At 41.9% G+C, this 12395-nt stretch overlaps 1 protein-coding gene across 3 annotated transcripts in view; it reads left to right on the plus strand.

Moving 5' to 3' along the window:
* Positions 1–490: 490 nt before the first annotated feature.
* LOC111143019 (nuclear transcription factor Y subunit gamma) overlaps positions 491–12395 on the plus strand; it is a 67837-nt gene continuing 55932 nt past the window's right edge. For 2 of the 3 annotated variants that reach the window (XM_022496428.1, XM_022496433.1), the window contains exon 1: positions 518–684. The gene's annotated coding sequence lies outside the window, so the exon portion shown is untranslated. Of the gene's footprint in view, positions 685–12395 lie in introns of all 3 variants that reach the window. The other variant, XM_022496431.1, reaches the window with a different exon arrangement.

The raw sequence follows: 12395 nt of genomic DNA on the forward strand, positions 1-12395 counted from the left end.
AAGTTTTAAACTGCATTCAAAGGAGAAAAGCAGTGTCTATGTCGACATAAGGTTACACGCTATTAATTCATAGGAGGTGCTGTTTTTTACGCTGGAGTATATCATTTTACAGTTTTGGTGTTAAATCCCCTTGTATGGTACTGGTAGCTATTTTCTTTAGCGGCGCCCATAATCTGGCATCCCCATGTCGTCCTTCGTCCGACTGCTCTCTTTCGTCCCAAATTAAAAAAAAAAACAAAAACAAAAGCCAAAACCCAAAAGACGTATTTAACATTCAAGTGTGCGCACCACATCAAAGGCCCACAAGCGTAGAACGCCCGGGGGAGGTCACCAGGCAACGCCTCCGGATCCCCTAGAAAGGGGTGGGGTCAGAAGGCTCTCTGATCTCATTCCACCTCCCCAGGTCGTCACCCTTCCTAATTCTCGCGAGACTTCAAACAACTCAGCTTCTGCGCATTACAACATACAGGGAGTCAAGGCGCCAAGGGAGGGGGAGGGGAAGGGGGGGAGACGGTGCAAACGGCGTGGCCGCCATCTTGTTTGTGCCCCCGCTTTGCGCGCGCTCCGTTCTCCGTGACGCACGCTTCCCCCTCCCCTCCGCCGTGCCCAGGCCTCTGCACTGCCCGACTCCGCAGGAGCGTAGGGGCGGCTCCTGCTCTTCCCTGGACTCCTGAGCAGAGGCGTGTGAGTGTGCGGGAGCGTCTGTGGGAGGGAGGGTGAGAGGCGAGCGGCAGCGGCGGGGGGAGGGGCAGCGCTTCCCGCCTTCGGCGGAGACCTCACTTCCCTCTTCGCGGCCGCTGCTGTAGTTCGGTCCGGCCTGCCCGCCGCCATGTTGTGTTCTCGCCGGGCCCGCCGCTGTCGCCGCCGTCGCGCTCCTGGGGTCCGTGCGCCTCGTCGGCCCGGCCCGCGGGCTTTCTCCCATTGGCGGAAGGCGACTGCGGGGGGGCTCGCTCGTGATTGGTCGGTGGCGGGGAGGCCGCGGACCTGGCACCTTATTGGTCGCGCTGGCTCCGGCCTTGGGGGTGATGAAGGAATCCGAGGCTGCAGGGATGCGCGCGTCTCGGGCTTGGGCAGCAGGGTGGTGACCCCCTTCGGTGCAGGCATAGGGTAGAGGCTGGGGGCGAGCTTAGAGACCTTAAGGAGGAAAACAGGTCTATGGTCTGGCAGGTACTTCGAGGATAGTCTGCGCACGGCCCGGAGTGGGTGGCATTCCCAATCCAGAGGTACCCTCGTGGCCTAGTATAAGGGCGTATAAGCTCCAAGGCTGCCAGGCTTGGAAACCCTGAAACCCGAGTTAGGGGCTGAGAGGGTCTTTGAGAGCCAAGAGAGCTAGGCTTGGAGGGCCGTTTTGTTTTGTTGCCTTTTATCCGGCATAGTTAACATACATACGGTGTTAGTTTCAGGTGTATAATGTAGTGACTGTATTCCTTAATCCCCATCACGTATTTCAGCCATCCCCTGACCTGTCTCCTGATAACCATCAGTTTGTTTTCTATAGTTAAGGTAGACTGGAGTTTAATACAGTTTGTCAGTGACCTCGATGTCTACGGATGCCAGGTCTGAGGGGCATGGTATAGGAGGAAGGGGCATCAGGACGTTAGGGACTTATCTAAGCTATAGGATCAGATCGGAATTTTGCTGGAGAATGCCAGCATTGAAACCGAGGTTTCAGTTACCAGGTCTGATATGTGATATGAGGAGAAAACAGAACCAGCCTGGGAGAGGGGCCCTTATTGGATCAGTGTGTTGGGTGTTAAAAACTGAGTACCAAGCTTAAAAGGCACAGCATTAAGTAGTGACAGATCTGTAGGAATGAGGAAGTGTGAAACATTTCCCCATCTGAAATGGGGAACACTTTCAGACTTGGGAATTATAGTAAGGGAGCAATTATAGATTATTGGGTCGCAGGACTGTGCAGCTAGTTTTGAGACATTGTATATGAAGTTTTTCTGCATTAGAAAGGATACATGTGAGGGCTGGGTTTCTAAAGGCTACATTTTCTAGCAGATATTAGATACTTGGCATTTATTTGTTGAAGAGATATTGTTAGGTTCCTCTTTTTTTTTTATAATTTTTTTAAACATTTTATTTATTTATTTGAGAGAAGAGAGAGACAGTGAGAGAGAGCATGAGCGAGGAGAAGGTCAGAGGGAGAAGCAGACTCCCCGTGGAGCTGGGAGCCTGATGCGGGACCCGATCCCGGAACTCCAGGATCATGACCTGAGCTGAAGGCAGTCGCTTAACCAACTGAGCCATCCAGGTGCCCTGTTAGGTTCCTCTTTAGTCAAAGACAGAGCTTAACAGATCCTGGACCTGGCTTACTTGTTTTCTTTTATATATGCCTAAAAAGTACACCCACCCTCATGTGCACTTAAAAAAAAACAATTTTTTTTTTTTAAATAAGCAGCTTGGAAGGAGAATAAACTAGTGCATAGTTTCTTGCATCTTGTCATGAGTTACAGAACTTATCAGCACTTTCTGGTTTGTATTTCAAAACTCGTTTTAGTCAAGAGTTGTTAGAGTCAGCTTGGGGGTATTTTATCACTTTCCATTTTATTGTAATGAATTGTTCTACATTTGCTCTTCCCAAGGTTTGGGGTTCATGGAAACATATTTGTGTTAAACCTCTGTGCTTCCTAATTTGTTTTTCCTTGTATATGTTAGGTGGTCCTTTCTAGCTTTAGATAGGTGTTATACATCTGTATTCATACCAATTTCAAGAAACTTCTCTGGGGGGCGCCTGGGTGGCTCAGTGGGTTAAAGCCTCTGCCTTCAGCTCAGGTCATGATCCCAGGATCCTGGGATGGAACCCCACATCAGGCTCTCTGCTTGGCCAGGAGCCTGCTCCCCCCTCTCTCTCTACCTGCCTCTCTGCCTACTTGTGATCTTTGCCTGTCAAACAAATAAAAATCTTAAAACAAAAAAAACTTCTCTGGTTTTCAAATTTGGTCCGTTGTATGTGAATGCAACAAAATTTTCAAGAGAGAAAGGAAAAGTAGTAAAGGAAGGGAGTTGACATTTTGGGGTACACTTACCCCATTTTTGTTAGGTAGGCTTTGTCATTCCCATGTTGGAGATGAGAAAATTGAGGATCACAGAGGTTATGTAGCTTGTCCAGTGTTGAACTGGGGTTCGAATCAAAGTTGTCTGATGCCGAAACCTGTAGTTTTAACTGCTATGTCATGCTATCGGTATAAACGTGACTAGTCAAACTTCCAGACAGTGTTAATATTTCGAAGTGGGTCATCTTTCTTTGGTTGCTGGGTGTTAGGAGTATATTGAGTGGGGAAAATATAATTAACAAGAATTTGTTGTACTGTTTTAAAGATTCAGACCACAGAATAGGAACTGTATAAAATACAGGTTCTTCAGCTAGGTATTTAAATCGTATCTGTTGATTTCTATTGTATAGAGAAAGATTTACAAAGTAAACTATTGGTTTTTTTCTGAAGCCAGGTAGATAATAGGGAAAAATATGTACAGAAAGTTTAAGAATCTTCAAACTTAAGAAAATTGATGACATAGTCTCTCTGTATATGGAAATGATTAATGCCAAGGAGTGAGGAACTACCAAGTGTATAAAGAACTCAATTGGGAGCTTTTTCAGATATCACTACTTCTTTAAGATGTTTGTCTCCACACTGGGACCTGTCTGGAAGCCTGGTGCCTTCTTCAGAACGTGGGATAGTTAATCTAGTAGATGCTTATCCTAAATCACATGTAAAATTAAAACTGGATGCAAAACATTATTTGCAGTTCTAGTATTTGCATGGAAATCTTTAAATAACTTAGGTTGCAAGAGGAGACTAGTGAATTGGGGTCGGAGTTGCTTTGTGATTTGATACAATTAGGTGAGGGTCTCCTCCCTTTTATTTGCAATTACATTGTAGTGGGAAGATAAGAGTGAAAAGAACAAGGGGAAATAGGGCTTGCCATGCGTTTTGTACCTGGGTCATCTAACTTTGTTTGACTCAATCATTAAGTTAGTCGAATATGAAGAATATTATGACATCCATAACTTAGTTTCTTTTTTTTTTAAATTTTTTAAAAGATTTTATTTATTTATTTGACAGAGATCACAAGTAGGCAGAGAGGCAGGCAGAGAGAGAGAAGGGGAAGCAGGCTCCCCGTTGAGCGGAGAGCCCGATGTGGGGCTTGATCCCAGTACCCTGGGATCATGACCTGAGCCGAGGGCAGAGGCTTTAACCCACTGAGCCACCCAGGCACCCCAACTTAGTTTCTTTTTTAGTAAATCTAGACAAGTTTGCAAAAACAAGCATGCACATAATTGTTTTTTATTCAGCAAACATTTAACAACTATCTGTTCTTCAACACCACGAGATCATCTTCATTCCCATTAGCTCCTTATATCCATGGACAGTTCTGGGCCTTTTATCACCAGGAATTAACCACCCTAGAAATCTCGAACTCCTAGGAGGTCTGAGTAGGTCTGAGTTTATGTTTAACATCGTAACTTGAGAACATCAACTTTGCCTTCTAAGTGGACTCATTCTAATGTTTAATACTTAACAGACTGTGTCCATGTTTTGTTATCTAAATCCTTATAACAATTCTGTTATCTCATTTACATGTATATATTTTCCATTTGGTCAAAATTGATTCATTGTGTTAGAAAAGATGCAGGGTTTCTTATCCCCGCTTACAGAGAAGTGGAGGCAAAGTGAAGTGAGGAGCCGGTGCTAGTTGCTTTTTGAGGCAATTTTGAAATTCACATCTCTTAGTTCAGAGGTAATGAAACACTAAAAATCTATGAATCAAACTCAGGAATGTTATTATAGTTATTACTTTTTATTGAGTGATTACATTGTACCAGCTAGGGTATAAATGTATTATGTGTATTATTCACACGTGCTATGTGGTAGATCCTATTACCACCTGCATTTTTAGGTGTGAAGAAACTGAGAAGTTAAGTAATTTGCTCAAGGTCACATAAGGTGACAGAGCCCAGATTCAAGCATCAGTCTATAACTCCATTACAGTCTGAATTCTTAAAAATTTGTGGAATCCTTAATCTTAAATACTGAGTTTGTTCGTTCTTTCGTTCGTTTGTTCTTTTTTGAGAGCGAGTACAAATGCGTGAAGGGGGAGGGGAGAGGGAGAGAATTTTTTTTTTTTTAAGATTTTATTTATTTAGAGAGAGAGCTTGAAAGCGGGGGTGGTGGGGCAGAGGGAAAAGGAGAGTGAGACTCTCAAGCAGACTCCAGGCTGAGTGTGGAGCTGACATGAGGCTCAGCCATTACCCTGAGACCACAATCTGAGCCAACATCTAGAGTCAGACACTCAGAGATGAATCTTAGATAGGCGCCCCATGCTGAGCACGGAGCCCAATATGGGGCTTGATCTGACCAACTTGAGGTCATGACCTGAGCTTAAATCAAGAGTTGGATACTTAACTGACTGAGCCACCCAGGTGCCCCAAACACTGTGTTCTCTGGACACCATAAAACATTAGGAGAGGGACGCCTGGGTGGCTCAGTAGTTAAGCATCTGCCCTCGGCTCAGGTCATGATCCCAGGGTCCTGGGATTGAGCTCTTCAAAGGGCTCCCTGCTCCATGGGAAGCCTATTCTCCCTCTCCCACACCCTCTGCTTGTGTTCCTCTCCCTCTGTGTCTCTCTCTTTAAAAAAAAAAAAAAAAAAAAAGGAGAAAAGAAAAATACTTGCATCTTGGATCAGGAAGTAGCTTTTTTTATTTCTTTCAGGCAAGTGCTTTGTACAGAGGCCCTGAAGAGTGTGATGACCTTGACAAGGTCACTTGGCTATGCAAGGGGAGAGTCAAGTCTAACCCAGATTACTGGTTTCCTCATTCCACTGGGCAGCATTGTCCCTTCTATGGAAACATTGACTTGATGATGGTGATGACTCTAGGGCACTTTGTTTTAACAAGTTTGCCTCATTCATAGGAGGGAGAATGGCAGAGGACATTATTAAGGTCACAGATGACCTTCTTGAGGTTCATTGCAGCCTCAGGCATACAACCTAGGAGGAACATTCCTTAGCCAGCAACTTGTTCTTTTCCATTCAGTTTCTTGTGCTCAAAGCAGACTGTGAGTTATCTGATGTATTCCAGGCTCTCTTTTCATTTTGTTTATTCAGTTTTTCATGCATGTGCTGTGATTAGTTAGGAAGACTACAAGGTCATTTCAGTATTTTCCCAGAGACCGAAAGCACCTGACATAATTTAAGTAGATTAATTGTTGGAGGAAATGGATTTAAAATACTTTGGCCGAAAAGTGCTGATGGGAGGGGTAGTGTAGTTGCTGACACTGGAGTCAGACCTGGGAAAGAATTCTTCTGCAATGCGGTTACCCTCTGTTTGAGCTGGGGGTCAGTTTCTTAACCGGTCTGAGCCTTAGTTTCTTCCTGTGTAAAGTAGTGGTAGTGACACCTATCTTACAGAGTAGTTATGAAAAATGAATACAGTAGCATATGGTAGGTGCCTGTCACCAAGCAGACCTTAGTAAGTGAGAGGACACATCATCTTCTCTTTAAAACAGCATAAAATCTGTCCTTTCAGACTCTTAGAGCTTCCCTAATGAGGAGCCTTTTGTAATTACCAACTCTTTTATGTATGATAAGATTTCTGCATGAGGGAGCAACCACTTGGCATGAAAGAAATAACCTAATTTAGTTATGTTGTTGTGGCTTAGGAGCTGATTTACAGAGGATCTATATCATTACTAGTCTATGTTTATGAATGTATGAAGTAGTAGGATCATTTATTTCAGGGTTAGGTTGTTTCCTGATTGCTCTGTTAATCCTCAGGTGCTGAGTGGTAGTGATTTTGATGAGATGAGAACTTTTCTGTATTTGCCAAATAGCAATAATTTATTGAAATCGGAACAACCAGTTTTATCCTTCAATCCAGAAAGAGATTTGCATTATAGTCATTTAAAAATTTTTCTAATTGTAGAAATTGTCAGTTGAAGTAAGACTGTCAGTTTGGTTTCTAGTCACCTGGGTAACATTTTCTTTGAAGTAAGCAGAACACAACGTTGTGGGATGGTTCAGGAAAAAAATTTCTTTGCCTGCAGAAATTTTTGCCAGGTTGCAAAATTTGCTGTATCCTTCCCACACTTCTCCATGTTTAGCAGTGATGTACCTGATAACAGTGAGGCAACATCTGTGCTCATTTTCAGCATGGAAGTTGTATTTTCTGTTTTGGTTCAAGTCCTTATTTGTTTGGGGTTGCCAAACTGGCTTAGTGGGTGAAGTGTGTGACTCTTGATCTCAGGGTTGTGGGTTTGAGCCCCACATTGAGTGTGGAGATTGCTTTAAAAGAAAATCTTTAAAAAAGTCTTACTTGTCTGCAAACAGATTACTTCTAAATTCAGTGTACTTTTATATAATGAGACCTTTCTAATGGATAAACTTCAGGTGCAGTTCAGAGAGAGGGACTAGGCTAACCTTTGTATTTGAATGTTTCCATTAGAATAGGTTTAACTCAAAGGTTCAAATCTTCATGTCCAAGATATATAAAGTGTCTTACTTAGATGAATACTCTCCATTTAAAATCAACAGTATATTGTTAGGTCAGATTCAAGAATTAATCTTAGGGGCACCTGGGTGGCTCAGTCATTAAGCATCTGCCTTCGGCTCGGGTCATGATCCCAGGGTCCTGGGATGGAGCCCCGCATCGGGCTCCCTGCTCAGCGGGAAGCCTGCTTCTCCCTCTCTCACTCCCCCTGCTTGTGTTCCCTCTCTGTGCCTCTCTCTGTCAAATAACTAAAATCTTTGAAAAAAATAAAAAGAATTAATCTTAAATACATTCATGGGAATGAGCTATAAGCAGTGATCTTGAGCAATCTTTCAATAAATGCTTCAGTGACTCCTAGGAAATGATACTGGAGTATAGAATAGTTTGTGTGATGTCATTGGCTTAAATCTATTAGAGTTATAGCAGTTCCACCCATTCTCCGCAGTTTCATAGTTTCGCTTTCCGTGGTGTCAGTTACTGCGGTCATCTGTGGTCCAGAAGCAGATGATCCTTCTGATTATTGTCAGAAGATCAGTAGTAGCCTAATGCCACATCACAATGCCGGTCATTCCCCTCACTTCATCTGATCACACCGGCCTTTTATCATCTCACATCATCACAAGAAGGGTGAGTGCAGAACAGTAAGAGATTTTGAGAGAGACCACATTCACATAACAGTATATTACTATAATTTTTCTATTTTATTACTAGTTATTGATCTCTTTACTGTGCCTAATTTATAAATTAAACTTCCATCACGGATATGTAGTACAGGAAGAAACATAGTGTATATAGGGTTCTGTACTACCTGCCGTTTCAGGCATCCACTGTGTGGTGGGGGTCATGGACTGTATCGCCTCTAGATAAGGGGAGACTACTGTACTGAAGGTTTTCACAATTTCTGTTATTGTTACCCCTGCCCTCAGAAGCTGCACATTGTCTAGGGATCTATATGAAGTAAGATTCTTTGCCCATTGTTAAGAAAACATACCCCTCACTAGTGGCATGATCGTTCATAGAAAAGAGGAAAGTGAACTACATGCAATCTGAGCAGTTGAACATCTTTGTCATTCTTAACTGTCTTAAAAATTATTACTGTACCCCGAAGGGTAAGTAGCTTAGAATTTGCTCGTTATCATCAGACAAAGTTGTGGCCTTTTAAAAAAGCAAAGCACACTTGGTTGGTGATAATTTGGGAGCCAGAGGATTGCTATTTATGGTGATGTTTAATGTCATTTTCAGTAGGACTAAATTAAAAGGGAAATGCCATAATGTGTGTAAAACTCCAGCCATTTTGGAAGGTGGTCAGAATAGAGTTGTCTATAATCTTTTCATTCCACTAAAGTCTGTAAGGCACTTTAGAGCAGTATTTCCTAAGCTGTTTCATTGAACATGAGTTCTTTTTTTTTTTTTTTTAAAGATTTTATTTATTTATTTGACAGAGATTACAAGTAGGCAGAGCAGCAGTCAGAGAGAGAGGAAGGGAAGCAGGCTCCCTGCTGAGCAGAGAGCCTGATGGGGGGCTTGATCCCAGGACCCTGAGATCATGACCTGAGCCGAAGGCAGAGGCTTAACCCACCTGCCACCCAGGTGCCCCTGAACATGAGTTCTTATACAATGTAATAAATGTTCTTTGGAGTTGGAAAAAGGATCCTTGACGGTAAAGTGAAATGTATTTCTATACTGCAGAATTAGTATTGAGAGCCTGCTTGTTGATGTGCCTTATGACCCTTCAAGAGAGAGGATGCATAATGTGGTGTTTCTTGAACTTACTTGGCCACGAAACCCTGTTTGTGAGAACATCTAATAAGCATTTCATATTATGACTAGTACGTAGTGGGGCCCAGTTGAACAGTTCTGGTGTAGAGAGTTTATGAGTAAAAAACGCATCTTTTTGTATAAGACAACTTGGCCAATAGTGGGAAAGGATTTGTCTGGGAATGTACAGCATACGTCTCCAAAGTCACATAGACTCTTCGGGATGAAAGTGATTACAAAAAGGTTGTCTAACCCAGTTGCTAATATCAATGATGATACTAGCAGCTACCATTTTTCAAGAGCACTTGCTGTTTATCAGTCACAGTGTTGTTATTCTACAGGGATTATTAACCACTGGTCTTAATGATTTTTCATCTTCTTAATATTTCCTATTTATCTGTTCAACATCTGCACTACCACATTTTCCAGTAACTAGATGACACAGGGTCTTTGTTTCCCCTGCTGTCTGTGTGGAGTTGTCATGCTCCTACCCTGTTTCTCCGTACTGTACCCGAAATGATCTTTTAAAAGGGTAATTCTGATTGTGCCAGTCCCATGCATAAAGCTCTTCAGTGGCTCGCTGTTGTCCTCAGAATAAAGTTCTAGTATCTTAGTCTTGTCCAGCCCTGTTCACTTTTCTAGGTTAACTTCTAACCTCTTGTCTCTGGGCTGCTGCCGTATCAAACTATAGCCATTCCAGGAATGTAATGCTTTCTGTCAGCTCCAGGACTTTGCACATGCAGTTTGCTTGTCTGACTCAGTAGGTTCCTATTCTTCTTACAATTTTAAATCTCCCAAGAAGCCGTCTCTGACCAGCCTGAAATTTAGTTAGGCCCTGGGTTAGGGGTTCTGCTTAGGTCTTATACTATGCCTGTGGGAACTCTTAACACACAGCACTGTGATCGCCTATTTTAATATTCTTCTCTGTTATAATAGACTTTAGTATCCTCGAGGACAGGCCTATGTATTGTTTAGGATCCCCAGATCTTAGCACAATACTTACACGTAAGTATTTACTGAGTGAATGAAAATATCCCTGAGCTTACAGCCTTGCAAGATGGTTTATAGTTTAGGAGATTGGCCTCAGTGGGGTTAAGTAACTAGTTTGAGGTTACTCAGCTAAAATGAGGTGATGAGGGATTAGAATTAGAATCTAAATCTGTCTAGCTGCAGAGACTGGGCTTTTTTCCCTCTGCTTCTCCACATGGCTGCTCTTTTTCATCTTGTCTTTACATATTCCTGTCAAGTGTTCAAACAGCCTGTGCCAACAACCCAATCCATAGCTTCCGAGGCAGCTTGTGCCATCTTTGGACAGCTCTGAGAGAAGAGTTTTCTAGAATAGCTTTCCATCCATTGGTTTTAATTTATGCTTTGGAGAATACAATTTATTTTTTAAAAACAAATAATTCAGAATTTATGATCCACTTACCATCTCATTTATTGGTTTACTTCATTAACTTATTGAGCAGCCATTTACTGGGTACCAGCAAACACTGTGTTCCTTTTTCTAATGATACTGTCATTGCTCAAAACAAAACAAACAGAATGTTTCTGGGACTTCTTTGGATATTATCTTTAGAACTTCTGTCAGATTCTTTTGAAAATTTGTTGACACAAAGTTTTAAACTTTGAAGGTGGATTTGGTTTGGGAAATAACTAATAGTTGTTCACGACCAAGTGAGGTGAAAGATATCAGTCAGAAGCAACAATCTGGCAGTCCTTAATTTTCTGCTTATAATTAAAAAAAAAAATTCAAACCAAAATTGAAAATGGAAAGATTTAACATTAGAAAAATCTGGCTTTCATGGTTTTTTTTTTGTTTTGTTTTGTTTTGTTGTTCTTGTTCTTTTTTTTTTTTTTTTTTTTTAACTAACCTATAATCTATTATTTGCTTAGGGGTACAGGTCTGTGAATCATCAGTCTTACACAAATCACAGCACTTACCATAGTATGTACCCTCCTCAGTGTCCATAACCTAACTACCCTGTCCCTCCCCACCGACCCTGGTTGTTTTTTTTAAACCAGACAAAACTGATAATATTTATGAAGCCATTGCAGTGGTTCTGGAAAGGATAATGAGGGTACAAGGAATGGGCATAATGGATGTTCTCTATGATACTATTTACAGTATTTTATTTATTTATTTATTAAAAGATTTTATTTATTTGGCAGACAGAGGTCACAAGTAGGCAGAGAGGCAGGCAGAGAGAGAGAGGGGGAAGCAGGCTCCTTGCTGAGCAGAGAGCCCAGTGTGGGGCTCGATCCCAGGGCCCTGAGATCATGACCTGAGCCGAAGACAGAGGCTTTAACCCACTGAGCCACCCAGGTGCCCCTATTTACAGTATTTTAAAATTGAAGACACTGAAGGATTAATATCTAAAATATATGAAGACCTTATACATTTCAGCAGCCCCACCAAAAAATCCAGTGAGAAAATAGGCAGAGGACCCGAAAAGACCTGAAAATATATTTTTCCAGAGAAGACATCCAGATGGCCAACAGACCCATGAAAAGGTGCTCAATATCAGTAATCATCAGGAAAATGCAAATCAGGACCACAGTGATACATCACCTTACACCTATCAGAAAGGCTACAATTAAAAAGACAAATAAGTGTTGCCAAGGATGTGGAGAAAAAGGAATCTTTTTTTGCTGTTGGTGGGAATGTAAATTGGTACAGCCACTGTGGAAGACAGTATGGAGATTCCTCAAAAAATCAAAAATAGAAATATCATACGATCCAGTAATTCCATTACTGGATATCTACCCAAAGAAAATGAAAACACTGATTCAGAAAGATATGTGTACCGCTCTGTTCATTGTAGCCTTGGCATTATTTACAATAGCCAAGATGTGAAAGCAACCTAACGTCCATCAATAGATGAGTGGTTAGGAAGATGTGGTACACACACACACACACACACACACGCACAGTGGATTTTTACATAGTCATATGAAAGAATGAGATTATGCCATTCGTGACAACATGGATAGACCTAGAGGATATTATGCTAAATGAAGTAAGTCAGACTGAGAAAGACAGATACTATATGATTTTACTCATGTGTGGACTCTAAAAAACAAAACAGATGAACAACAGAAAAGCATAATCAGATCTATAAATACAGAGAACGTACTGA

Source organism: Enhydra lutris, unplaced genomic scaffold (assembly GCF_002288905.1).
Source record: "Enhydra lutris kenyoni isolate GAN:26980312 unplaced genomic scaffold, ASM228890v2 scaffoldscaffold9, whole genome shotgun sequence".
Lineage (NCBI taxonomy): Eukaryota > Metazoa > Chordata > Mammalia > Carnivora > Mustelidae > Enhydra > Enhydra lutris.